Source organism: Haemaphysalis longicornis, unplaced genomic scaffold (assembly GCF_048455015.1).
Source record: "Haemaphysalis longicornis isolate Haplotype H1 unplaced genomic scaffold, Haemaphysalis longicornis Haplotype H1 scaffold_8, whole genome shotgun sequence".
NCBI lineage: Eukaryota > Metazoa > Arthropoda > Arachnida > Ixodida > Ixodidae > Haemaphysalis > Haemaphysalis longicornis.
The window spans coordinates 176439783-176452283 of record NW_027526445.1 but is presented as its reverse complement, the minus strand read 5'-3'; the positions used below and the strand labels follow the sequence as shown (position 1 = coordinate 176452283).

The window sequence follows — 12501 nt, the reverse complement described above, 5'->3', positions numbered from 1 at the left end:
TACCGTCATCTTTCCCTTTATTTGTTCCGCTTGGCGGTAAATTTAAAACTGGGCCCAGCTGCTGCATAGTTGACCTGACTGCCCTTTTGTTGGCTCCCTCTCTCTCCGGTCTCGTTCGGTCGTTTCTGTGCCAGAGTGGAGAGACGGCCTCGTTAAGACAAGGCACTGCACTAACGTCTCGGAGAAAGACAACACGCTCAGCACAAACGACGGTGCCTCGACTCCCCCAGCAACGCTTGCTTTGCCACATGTCCCAATACGAAACGCATCGTGAATTGAGCAAGTTGCAAGTCGGCGAGCGAATAAAGAGAGAGACCGCTGTCGTCAACAGCGAACGAGAATTAACCGCTCGTTATCGTGTGGCGGTGAACGGCGCGTTCTTATAAAGCTTTGGCGCGGCAGCGTTTTGTACGACTAACTGCAGCGACCATCGTCCGGAGTGCGTTAGCGATGAATAAATCAAGAGACATTTCTGCGCGGTAAAAATGCAAAGGATGAAGCGTCGTTCATTAAGGAACGGGAAAGGCATCGACGCATAATAAATCCTTTCCACACGCGCCTCATTCATACACAGGAAGTGAACCACTCTCCCATATATTAAAAGCAGCCGGCTGTTATCGTGATTAAGTATCCTCACTAATTCATGGCGGTGAAAAGAGAGCGGCTCCTTCGACTGAGCCACCCCCGCCATCTCGTTCTGATTGTAAAGGGCTTTCGAACCTCTGATCCGTTCGCCATGCGCTGCTTGATGACTTTGTCTTAGTCCTGCTGCAGAGCAGGCCCTTACGAAGAGTGACGATGTACGTTTATTTATTGACCCTACCGCCACCACAGCTTGAGGCAAACGGCCCTCGCGACGCTCTGCTTAAACTCCCCGCGGTAGATAACGCGCCGTCGTGCGTTATAGTAGTTCAAATGCAAACGACGTGTTGATGCACCGTCAGAGATTTACATCGTCTTCCGCGCAGGGCGTCAGTTTTCTGGGTGCCTCATTGTAACGATGGTTAGTAGCGTGAAATGGCGCTGTATTTTTACTGTTGTAACATTATTTTGAGTCTAATCGTTGTATTTTATACCTTTGTATGGAGCGTTGTTACTCTTGCTCTCATTGGATCTGCAGTAATTTTTGTATTAGTGGTTAGACTGGTCGCAAGCCATTGATTTTAGCTAGGTCGCGCTGTTCAGCGTGTCTTAAGGGCAGATAAAGAGTAGGGGTTTTGAAAAAAGGGGGAAACAATTGTAGTTTCTAATACAATTAAAATTATATCAGGTAATATATAAAAGAATGTTCCACGAGAAAGAGCAAAGCGTGTAGCGGTCGTGGTGAAGGACTGAAGCCTGTTCGCATCTATTCGTACGCAATATACAAAAACTAATTTCGGATGCGTCTTAGTCCGCGTGCTGTCATCAAGACATGGCGCTACCAGTTTACTCGCTGAGCTAAACTAACCTGAGGTATGCAACAATGTCTTGTTCGTTTTCATACGGGCAGTTTTGTTTAGCTTGCAGGGTAAACGTGCTGTCTGGTACAAAAAGGGAAATGCTTAGTAAGATGCCACTGTGCAGCAGATGTAGTGCAATTTGGGAATGCTGAAACTCTGGTTCTTTGAATGGCGTCCGCGCCCGGAAGTCTCCGTAAAGTATACATACCTAGCGCTGACTAACGCCGAAATACAAACAAGAAACCACCTAAGTATCTATCAGACGGGATATTTGCAGGGAATTGTGAGAAACCTGCGGGGGGAAATGCTAAAAATGGGGAATTTCCCAAACTACTAATGCGTATTTTCCATCCCAGTACGAAACATCACTGGCACACACCGCCAGGAATAGACACCTAGCATTATTTTACAAGTCCTCCAGCCTAGCGTGTAGCTTTTAAACACTCCAGCTCCACATTGTCTGCTCCACGTCATTCCTTTAAAAAGGAAAACTTTGCTATTTTTATTTTTGAAATGCTATTCACAAACTCAGATCACTCCATGCAACACGCCGTATCAGAGCGGGCATTTTGGGAAGTGAGTCATTGCAGAGCCATCTTTTCAAAGGAAAGTGCGTGCACAAGTTTACGACCACAACGGGTAAACAAAAATGCCTAAGAAACGTTTGTACTCATGGACGCATTTTCGCAGAATCCAGCCTTAGACTCCGCTAAACCTGCGTGACATAGTTAACCGTGCAGGGCACGGAAAAAGGGCAGGGGAATTCCTTTCTCATAGCGTGGCCGCATACTTATTTTATGTCGCATTTTCCTCCCCCATCCCTTATAAGAAGCCACGTGGACAAGAAAGTAGCGCACGTCTCCTTTCACCGCGTTTTACGATGTTTACGAAAAGTATTGTCCGCTGCGCAGAGAAGAATCCTTTCCAGGGAGACCGCATCTAGGCCTTGTCATGTCAGAAGCCTATAAACGCATGCTCGGTCGTTATAGATAAGAGCACTAAGACACCCAATCCAGGTGTGGCTTCCGGCGTTTTCCCTACGGTATATTTTCCCACAGTCATGCTTGCGCGGGTGGGAAGAATCTTACCCGGCAAGCTGGCGGCACGCGCACGTTCTCGCTCAATATCGTCTGCTTCGCAACAGTAAAACACCGTTATCAGAAACGTCCGGCCCGGAATTCCCTAGAGACATCGCGCGAGATATCTTTTCAGCCTTGCCACAAACGTACATTTGTATTTAAGCTACTCTACTCGCAATTCTTGGCAACGTTCCCGAAAATGGCGCGTGAGTCAAGTTCGGTTTTAAGCTGCATTAAAAGTTTGTAAATGTGGTACAACTTCAAAACGAAAAAGCAGTCACCGAGGGAGGGAAAAAGTAGGCGCCGGTGTTGTGCTGCGTCGGGTGCTTGTAGCGGCTCCTGAATAATTATGGGTTGGGTGTTAGGCGCAATGTCCTTTGTTTAGGCCTAACTTTAAGCAACCTTGAAGTTGAGCCTTCCGGCATAAAAAGTAACCTCATTTGAGAGAGAGAGAGAGAGAGAGAGAGAGAGAGAACTCTTTAATGTGGGCTGGAGAGGTCAGCTCTGCTAGCGGCAGTGCTTGCTACGCCAGATGGGGATGATTACAGTACAGTCATTTGTACGCGGAGCTGTGGGTAACGGTTGTTTACATCGAAGTGTGAAGTTAGGCCAACGTAGGACCGAGCTATACCCACGTTTCTCCTCCCCATAACGGGCATCAGACTTAGCGCATGCGAATTTTAAATAGAAAAATACTGGAGTCTTCGGACATAGTCATGCCGATCTGACCGCGGGCCACATACGCATGCGCATTAAACGTACAAAGACGTGCTGCGGCCGGACCGAACACGGCACTTCTTTGAAACACATGGAGGCATATTTGGTATGTAGCCCGCGGACGACTGCCGATTCGGTTGCCTACTTTAGACCCGACATGTGCACCGCAGGTGAGGTAAGGTAAGTATTCGGCAGCGCGATTGCATCGTCCCTGTAAGGCCTCTCATGTGTTAGTTGCGCATGCAATTTGAGGCGTATTCGGGATTATAACGAAGTATCTTTCTTGAAAGCAGCTTCGTCGTATACTATCGGATGAGCTGTTCCACATGACAGAAAATGGCGCGAGAACACCGGGGACGCCCACGCGTTGTTTGCATCCTGGGTGCGTGATTCCAAATGCTTCGCTGCACAGAGAACTCATTTGACATGTGCGAAGTGACTGCGCGGCTATTCTTTTGAGTGCGTGCTACAAAGGGCCCGCCGTACGGGCTCTGTGGCTTCGAGAGAAAGGAAGGTTTTATTGAACATATATTTACAAGGCGAAGTTTTGCTTCTCGTCTGAGGGCACAGGTCTCGTCGGGTGTAGTGGTAAGGGAGGGGAAATCAAGTAAATGGATATATACTCTAATTCGTTGATGAAGACCAACACCCGCCGCGGTGGCTCAGTGGTTAAGGCGTTGTGATGCTGCGCACAAGGTAACGGGCTCGATTCCCGGCCGCGGCAGCCGATTTTCTGATGGAGGCGAAAAGCAAAAACGCCCGTTTTTTCGAGATTTCAGCGCACGTTAAAGATCCTCATGTGGTCAAAATGAATCCAGAGCCCTCCACTACGGCGCGCCTCATCGCTTGCGTTGCGTCGGCGCGTTAAACCCTACAATCAATCAATCAATCAATCAATCAATCAATCAATCAATCGATCAATCAATCAATCAATCAATCAATCAATCAATCAATCAATCCAATCAATCAATCAATCAGATAAACACAAACCATTTACAGTAGGCTATGTACAGAGCACTGTGTACTGCCGCTGGCGTCTGATATCGCTGCTGACGATAGCCTCAGCCGGTCTTTCTTTTACTTTTTTTTTCATTGCTTAATTTTCTTTCTAAATATATATGTTTTTTTTGTAAACTCAAATATACGTGTTGTTTTTGTTAATAATACTGATTTTGTATATTTTGGGTCGCTTTAGGTTTGGGGCGCAGCCAATGTCGACGTTTAATTACTGTTCTGCATCGCACGAACAGAGATGTCACGAGGATGCTCTGTGCAGCAAAGCGTCTAGAAATACGCGTCCCGCGTAGGCCTTGTTATGTTGCAGGCTCACTGCTTTCTTGTGTCGCGTGCAATTAAATCCCGTGGATAGCACGGGATTCGCGAGAACCTAAAAGCAAAGGGTGGTACTAGCGAAGGAAATGCGCTCCGCTAGCCGACCCGACTTCGGACTGGTAGCGGAACCACGGAATGTCCTCGAGACCAACATAGCCAAGCAACATGCACAGCTACTGTCACTGTGCACAGTTACTAAAGGTCGACAATGGTTAGCGCAGATGAAACGTTGATGCGATTTCAAGCAAGACGTGAGAGCACGAAAGAGGGCAGTGGCGTTGTTTTAATAAAAATGCAATTTAAGTGATTTATAACACACAGAATTGCAGCCACCGCATGATGCACTCTTAATCTGGTTCCATGTAAGTTCCAGTTAAACGGGGTGATCCACATATTTTTATCTGGATCCAAACGAAGAATAACTGGAACGAGAGATATAAGTGGATCTTATCTGGAACTGTCCGTTTGTTTTCTTTAGGTTTGTGTTTATTATGTGGAACCGAATAAATGAGGGGATGCGCTGTCGGCCGTTCCAGTTACTGTTCCACTTATGTCCCAGTAAAAATTTTGGACAGTGCTTTTGTATATTTTTTGCTCGTGTCTTCTTCCACATAACTTGTGCGCTGCAGTGAAGTATGCACTGAATCCTGCATTAACTGGAACAATGAACCACATATATATTTGACGCGCTTTGGCGCACAAGCGCACGCACAAGCACTTGCACGCACCAGCCCACAGACATAGATACAGACACGAACGCACACCCGCGCACCCACACATACACACACACATGCATGCAGTCACACACGCACACACGCACGCACCACATAAAATTTAATAAACTTCGTCGATATCTATGGAACTGTCTTAGAGCAGTTTACTTATATAAGACGGCTAAGACGTATTTTTAGTGACGTTATTTGACAGAAAACAATATGTCCACTGCTATAACAACACCGTACGAAGCATGAAAGGTGCGAGAAAATGGTATTAGCGAAAATATAAATTTCACGAACCCCTTTCAGGTTGTCTGCGGCGCTCAGACCGCTTTAGTGAATATCGTCTTTTGCTAATTGCAGACGCGCAGTACGTCTGAAATCACCAATGACTTGAATTTCAGAAGGACCAGATGTCCCCAGGTTCTCCTTCTGCGTTTTGGGCTAGAGCCGTGGTAGTGCTGAAGAATTCATTGGGCTTTTGTCGATACCTCATAAAGAAATATATATAGTTGTTGAGACTATTGCAAGTTCTGCATTTGGTTCACAAAGCGTCGCAGAAACATTGTTTTTTGATCAATGCTCAGCCACCAGCTCGCTGTGTTGTAGTACGTGCACAATTTTAAGTGCTTTACAGGAACGTATGAATGGCTACAATCTGCTGTAAAATAGGTACTTAGTCCACTTTATTTATGCCCTGATGCGGTATATACATAGTGTTAACCGACTGTGCCGCATTTTACACTGCACGCAGCATGTCACGAATGCAGTTATATATGCTTGGATGTTCGTTAGCATTTTTCGTCTCCTGCATGCTATTAAGGGTGACTCACCTGATCCAATTCATATGGGACTCACTAATTCATGACGCAAATTCATGAGACTTACTAATTCAAAAGCACCATGTACCGATACAAGAAGTTTTACAAATTCACAGAAATGACACTAACGACCTGGTTTGCTTCTTCTAGAAATACAGTAGACCCTCGTTAAGACGAACTTGGTTAAAACGAACACTGATTAAGAACCACAACATTTTTCTCTTGTAACGTCCACAATGCAATACACCTCCGCTTAAGACGAATTTCGGATAATACGCATACATTTTTACGGTCCGTTCGGGTTCGTCTTAACGGGAGTCTGCTGTATATCATTTCTTTGCAGAGATAAAAAAAACAAGAAACGCATTTTGGTTTATTCAGTCTTCACTGGAAGGTGCTAGCGGTCTCACCATGCGAGAGTTTTATTTCTTTGTTTCAGTAGAGAAGCGACATATATCTAAAATAAGCAAACTAGGCCGTTGTGAATATCGGTATGTATTTGTAAAACTATTCGTATTGGTGCACGATGGTTTTTAAGTCCGTTGGTCATGACGTAGTAAGTCCGATAGGAATGCTAACATGTGAGTCCCTTTCAATTTCCACAAGCAAAAACAAGAGCCTCTTTGCAAAGAGCGGTTGACTGGGTGAACGGAACTAAACCTAGATATACCACGTGATACCTGCATTATTTTGTATGTATTAATGCTGAAATGACATTGTAATTCCTAATTATGCTATGCAGTAACGGCAAAAATACGCAGAGTTAACTTGCTGTTCGAATCGATGGTGGTTTATTTATCACAAAAAAAAAACAACATACAGTTGTTGTGTCTTGTCATAGTAATTGAAGTTCATTGAATGACCCGCCTTCTCCAGCTGCTTCCCCAGTTGCTGTTTTCCTGTAGTATTGGTGTTCAGAAGGGAAAAGGGCTGGGAAACGGGCCGATGTATTATTACTTACTAATTAGCTGTAAGTAGCTTTATATAACGTGGGTATCTAAGAGCGTCGCAGTATATTTTATTGACTACGGAAAGGCTTGTTGTCAAGAAAAGCAGTAAATGAAGCCACGCCCTTGTGCGTTCATTGTAAACAGTAACGGAGAAATTGTCATCCAAAGTTAAGCTCGGATATCGCACGCACTCACGGCCCTCCGCGAGAAACAACTTTAGCCAGTACTAACGCGCTAACGCGGCTATTATCTGAGCTTTGTTTCGGCCTCAGCGGGCGTAAACGTCCGCTTAGACGCATACGCCCGTTTTCCGAATCCAATAAAGCCATCACGTGTGCCGAGTTTGTATGAGTTCTTATGCGGGCGCATCGCCAAAGCCTCCGCGAGAACGAAAGTACGCCGAAGCCATGAGGAAAAGACCGCCACTCCAGTAGCGCATTCAATGCGCATGCGTCAGCAGCAGCACGGCAGAGCTGTTTTTGCGTTGATTCACGGTACAGTGGGGCTGCAACGGGTACGATGACGACCATGGAGGAAAGAAGATGACGACGGATGAAAATCGGGACTGCGTGAACACTTTAAACGACAGCAGCGCTCCTATATTCCAGGATTCCCTCCGCTAATTTTACGGTCTTCCGCATGCAGCGCCACCAGTGGCACTCCCAAGCGGGTTTCTCAATTGCTCGCGCGATGCGCCTGATATTTACTAAAGAAATTATCGGTCACGCTGGCGAGAACCGTTAGCGCCGTTAGCAGTTTAAATGGGGTTGATTGCGGCGTGCAACTGCGAATTTTTTCATATCCCTGGGCTGTATTTCTTGCTCGACGAAGTGGAGTTTTGCCAGGAGGCGCAAAAAAGGTCAGTGCTGCTTATTTATGTGCTGGTAACGGTTGTTGTTCAGTGACATCCTTGTTAACTGCGTCCGATAAACATACCGCGTCTATGCCCGTTGTTCGTGTGTCGTTCATGCTTGTGGTCGCGGCGTGTAACATTTTGTGTTGGAGAAACGTTTGCAGCCGTAATTTACCAAAACTCCCGTGTTCGTGGGTCAGAGTCGGCTGGACATTTCTGTCTGCGTACGTCAGAAGTTCCTGGTTTGCGCGTTTCATGAGTGGATGTTCCCTTACTGTGTGGCTTTGCTTAGTTGTATATTGACGGTAGCTGTGTATGTCTGCGGTAGCGAATCTTCTCGGGTTAGTCGCTCGCGATAATCGCGCGTGCACACGTGTACAACTTCCAAGCAAGTTTGTCGGAGCGTCCGTCCTTAGATTTATTGGTATTTTTAAAACTTGCGTGGTAATTGCGGCGTTGTGTTAGTCTGATGAGTAGAATGCCATTTACTGTGCTTACCAGACCGGGAGTCTTGTTGCGCGCAAGGTAGACGCTATTTCGAGTTGTGTTGATGTGCTTTCAAGGCGTCAGCTTACGTTTATCTGTGCAGTGTGTTATGCAGTTCCATGTTTCTTCCAATTCCTTTGACCAATTGAGATGATCTATTTTACATTGCCTGAAGTGTAGAGAAATGGAAGGGACAGTGGTTGTCTTAGCCGTACCGCAGTAAGAAACGTTTCTTTTGTAGAGGGGAAGAAATATGTGGAAACACGCAGCGGGTATATAGAAAGTGTGCTGCCGTTTCTATGCTGTTAATGTCATTGGTAACTTGAGACTTCAGGATAATTATCCAATATCCATAATTAGTGGTTGCTACTTCACGACCCGCGTTAGAAATAAGCCACTCTTGCATTTTTATGCCGTCAATGTCGGTGGTAACCCGAGAGTCGAAATAATTTCCGACAACGCTCCGGTGATAAGTTCTTGCATCACTATGTGCACCCAACATTAACCCATTTCGGTGCTTCCTTGAACTTAGAAAATATACTGCGAAAGCAGATTGCTACATTCTGTATTCGATCTGTGTAACCTGTCCAGATGCAGACTATGGCTGACTGTGGAGAAATTTGTCTCTACACTGGTAGTTTGCGACAATTGTTTTCCTTTGTCTGCAGAACAGAAATTAAAACGAATTATTTCCATTCCTTACATATACCTGTGAAATCATGGCTGTGGCATTCACTGTGGCTGAAGACATCTTCGGCACGCCGAGGCGTCGTCGTGACAAGTGTGACAGATTGTGAATGCATTGTGGAAGTCATAAAGCCACGAAAGAGTGCCTCTTGAGTGTTGCGTATTATACAGACGTTCACCACTCCGCATGGGGCAATGACAGGTGAGCCTAAAAATGTTCAAATATTTTTATATTTAAAATTGTTTCGCCTGAAAACGTTACCAGGGCTCGTGATGCAAAATAAATTTTAGCACAACTAATCAGGCCTTGTACGAGATCTTGTAGTACTCCCTTCTTAGAGGGAAGCGTAAATTTATGCTTCGATATTTTTATACTGTTTTTATTTCTAGGAAATAGGGCGGACCGGGACTTAAAACAATGGAACAAGGAATGCATACTGCCATTTTCCTGGTTCTTGAAGGCGTGTGTTCACCGTTCTTGAAGTCGTGTGTTCAAAAAAAGGAAACACGTGAAAGCCGTTGTACGGGATGAAATCATTGCATTCTACAAGTAAGTACGCACTCCCAGTTCTGGAACTTTGATGGTCCCTTTTTAGGTAGTTGCATTATACGTAATGGCTTCGGAACACCATTTCAGTGACAACTTGACCTGTAGGTGAAAACGACAGTAAGAGCTTTTGGGAACACGTTGGCAAAACTTTCCTGGAAAATCACTCCGAGGAGGCCCTGCCAGGAACGCCTGCATCTTAATTTTAGTTGGGTAAGTTGGCATTTTATTTTTGTGGGACTCAATTTATGGTAGTGTTTATTAAAGCTGGCATTTTATTTTTGCGGGACTGAATTTGTGGTAGTTTTCTTTGTAGCAAAATCTTACTGTTAAGAATAAATCGTGAACTCCAAATTGGGAAATACCTTCACATTCAGCCTGTTTCGGATGCTGCAACATGTGGACAAAAAGACTATTATTTTGCATTCAAGTTTTGCAAACATTTTGCTTTCACATTGAGAGTTGCTGCTGTGATAATACGGCGCCACGGCCACGCCCAATGCGGTTGCTTTCCAAAATTAGAGAACTGCTATTGACAGTCTGTGCTAATATTTTTTGTACATTGTTAGCAGCATTCCCAGAAAAGAAACCAAGAAATCGCTGATATTTCAATCAATTACTGTGCTATAAAAGGGGTATCCTAAGCAACTCACTCATTCAAAGCCACCGTCTAACAAAATTTTCTTGTTCCTTCCTTAAAGGTACATGACGTGGTCCAGTTATTCTCGACGTCCAGTTATTTTGAGAGAAGAGAATGGCAGCGTTAATATTGTCTGCAAGAAACACGTCATGGATTTTCCGCCTGCATTGTCACATCAAGATGTGGTCATCCTCCTCGCCGTATATTTCATCTTAATCTCCTGAAACTTATGCGACTTTGGAGAGTTCTTGGGACTTTTGCAGAGAGTTCTTGGCCATTTAACAGTGGCCTGGTGTCATTTAAGTTTAAAGCTCTGTTGAAAGACTTGATGTGGTCACTCTACTTGGGGTTTTAAATTATTGTTAGACGTTTAAGCCTATTAGGAAAGATATGTCGTGGTTCAAATGATTGGTAGATGCAAGCGGCATGTCAACTGCAAAAGTGAAGTCGTGCTTTCCTTTGCAATTTTTCATTATTGGCACAAAGCGCAGGCTGCCTTTGCCGCTACTCTGTTACTCTGTTAATGTAGCTAATGGCACTGCACTGTAACGTTTTTATTATTCAAGTGCAGCTCGAAATTTTTTTTCCATGGCAGTGCTGCTGTTGATGGATGCAAACGTGAGAGTAATTATTTACACAGACGGTTTGGGGTTTTATTACTCAATTTTTGTACTGTATCTTAGCTGACACCTAAGCCCTAGAAGAATGCGAAATATACATATTTGGCTTGAAAAAAGTTGTTTACTTTGGACAAAGTTGCATTTCTCGCTTGTTAGAGGCAGTGCTTTGGTCACAAGCATACTGTCGTCATGATAGTAGGGTTTGTATGGCACGCAACTGAATTTTACCTCAGATAAATGTTCGGGCTGGAAAAATGCTTCCAAGTTCGCTTGGTAAAATTGGTCACCTGTATGTTTCAACGCTACCTGGCTTGGTTATTTGGGATGTCTGAATTGTTCTTGAGGAAATTAATAACGTCTTTAGAGTTAGGCTGCTTGATAAAGTTTAAAATGCGTAGCATGCTTCGAGCTATCTGGTTTGTAAAATTTTGTAAGATTCACACTGGGTGTTATGAGCTTTTTTTTTGGATAAGTTATTTTAAATAGCTACAAATTGTCGGGGAAAGAACGCGGCTTCAGTGAAAGGCTTTTTCAGGGCGCGTATAAAGTCGGTTTTGGCTACAGTTAGCTTGATATTACAGTTAGCTTGATATTGATATATGGTGTATGTTTTAGTTGTGCAATAGTGCCACATGCTTCCGGTAATTTTTTCTGTGCAAATGTTAAATTGTTAGTATTGGCTCCGGTGTTCTTTTCCTACACTCTTGCAGGTCTTGTGATAATCCAACCGTGTATGGCTTGTATTTTTGGCTTTTCCCTACAATTTAATAGCAAACTGCATTTTTTGGAACCGGGATGCGTAAACATGATATGGCAAGCGCTGTGGGTACTTCCGCATTTGCGGTACCTGATTTCATGTCATAAAACAACATAATTTATGCTCACTGTTGTGTAATGCTTTTTGAGTTACTGCGAGGGTAGATGTACAAGTCTGTTTGTGACGCGGTTACGCTTAAAGCCATCTTTATTACCCACGTGTTTTTAGCAAAAAAGAATGGTAAATTTTAGCAAAAATAGGAAAATGCCACTTAGATCGTTTTGGCCACTTGATATCGTTTTGGTATTTGATCCTGTACGCTGGTCATTTTCTGCCCAAGTGGAAACAGATATGTCTCCGTATCTCAAATGTGCGCAATAATACGAGCGAATAAAATTTCCTTAGTGTTTTTAAAAGCATTGTATCAGTGCTAATAGTTGGTTTGGTGTGTATTTTAATGCGAGTCTTGTTTCTTTTACATGCAGCCAAAACCCAGAAGAGGATTCGGCGGATGAAGGCAAAGTCTCTGTGTGCCGCTCCAGGTATCTCAGACCAACTTTTATATAGAACTGTGCTTCGATAGGCAACTGTTGGGAACTGTCAGGGACCACACTGCTGCGGCGGTTTCTGTTTTCCAATTGTTGGTATCACTGTGGGCCATATGTCAAGGCTGCGTTAGAATGGTGCTTGCGGTTTCCTTCTGATACCAATGCATCCGCCAGCCTGGCAAATGACCTCAGTTTATACCAACAGGAAAGCAGATATGTTGGAAAAGTGGAGTCCCATAGACAGCTTCTCAACGTCTATCGGAACACCGTTTTATATAAACAGCTGGTCTGAAGGTACCTGGAATG

At 44.3% G+C, this 12501-nt stretch overlaps 1 long non-coding RNA gene across 2 annotated transcripts; it reads left to right on the top strand.

Annotated features, from left to right (window-relative positions):
• Nucleotides 1-7772: 7772 nt before the first annotated feature.
• Nucleotides 7773-12126, top strand: LOC144148986 (uncharacterized). Of its 2 annotated transcripts, none has more exons than XR_013318136.1 (5): nucleotides 7773-7916; nucleotides 9144-9285; nucleotides 9481-9633; nucleotides 9721-9843; nucleotides 10332-12126. It is a non-coding gene; the product is annotated as an uncharacterized LOC144148986 (long non-coding RNA). The 2 variants fall into 2 exon arrangements; XR_013318135.1 differs by having other exon boundaries at nucleotides 9474-9633.
• Nucleotides 12127-12501: the final 375 nt, after the last annotated feature.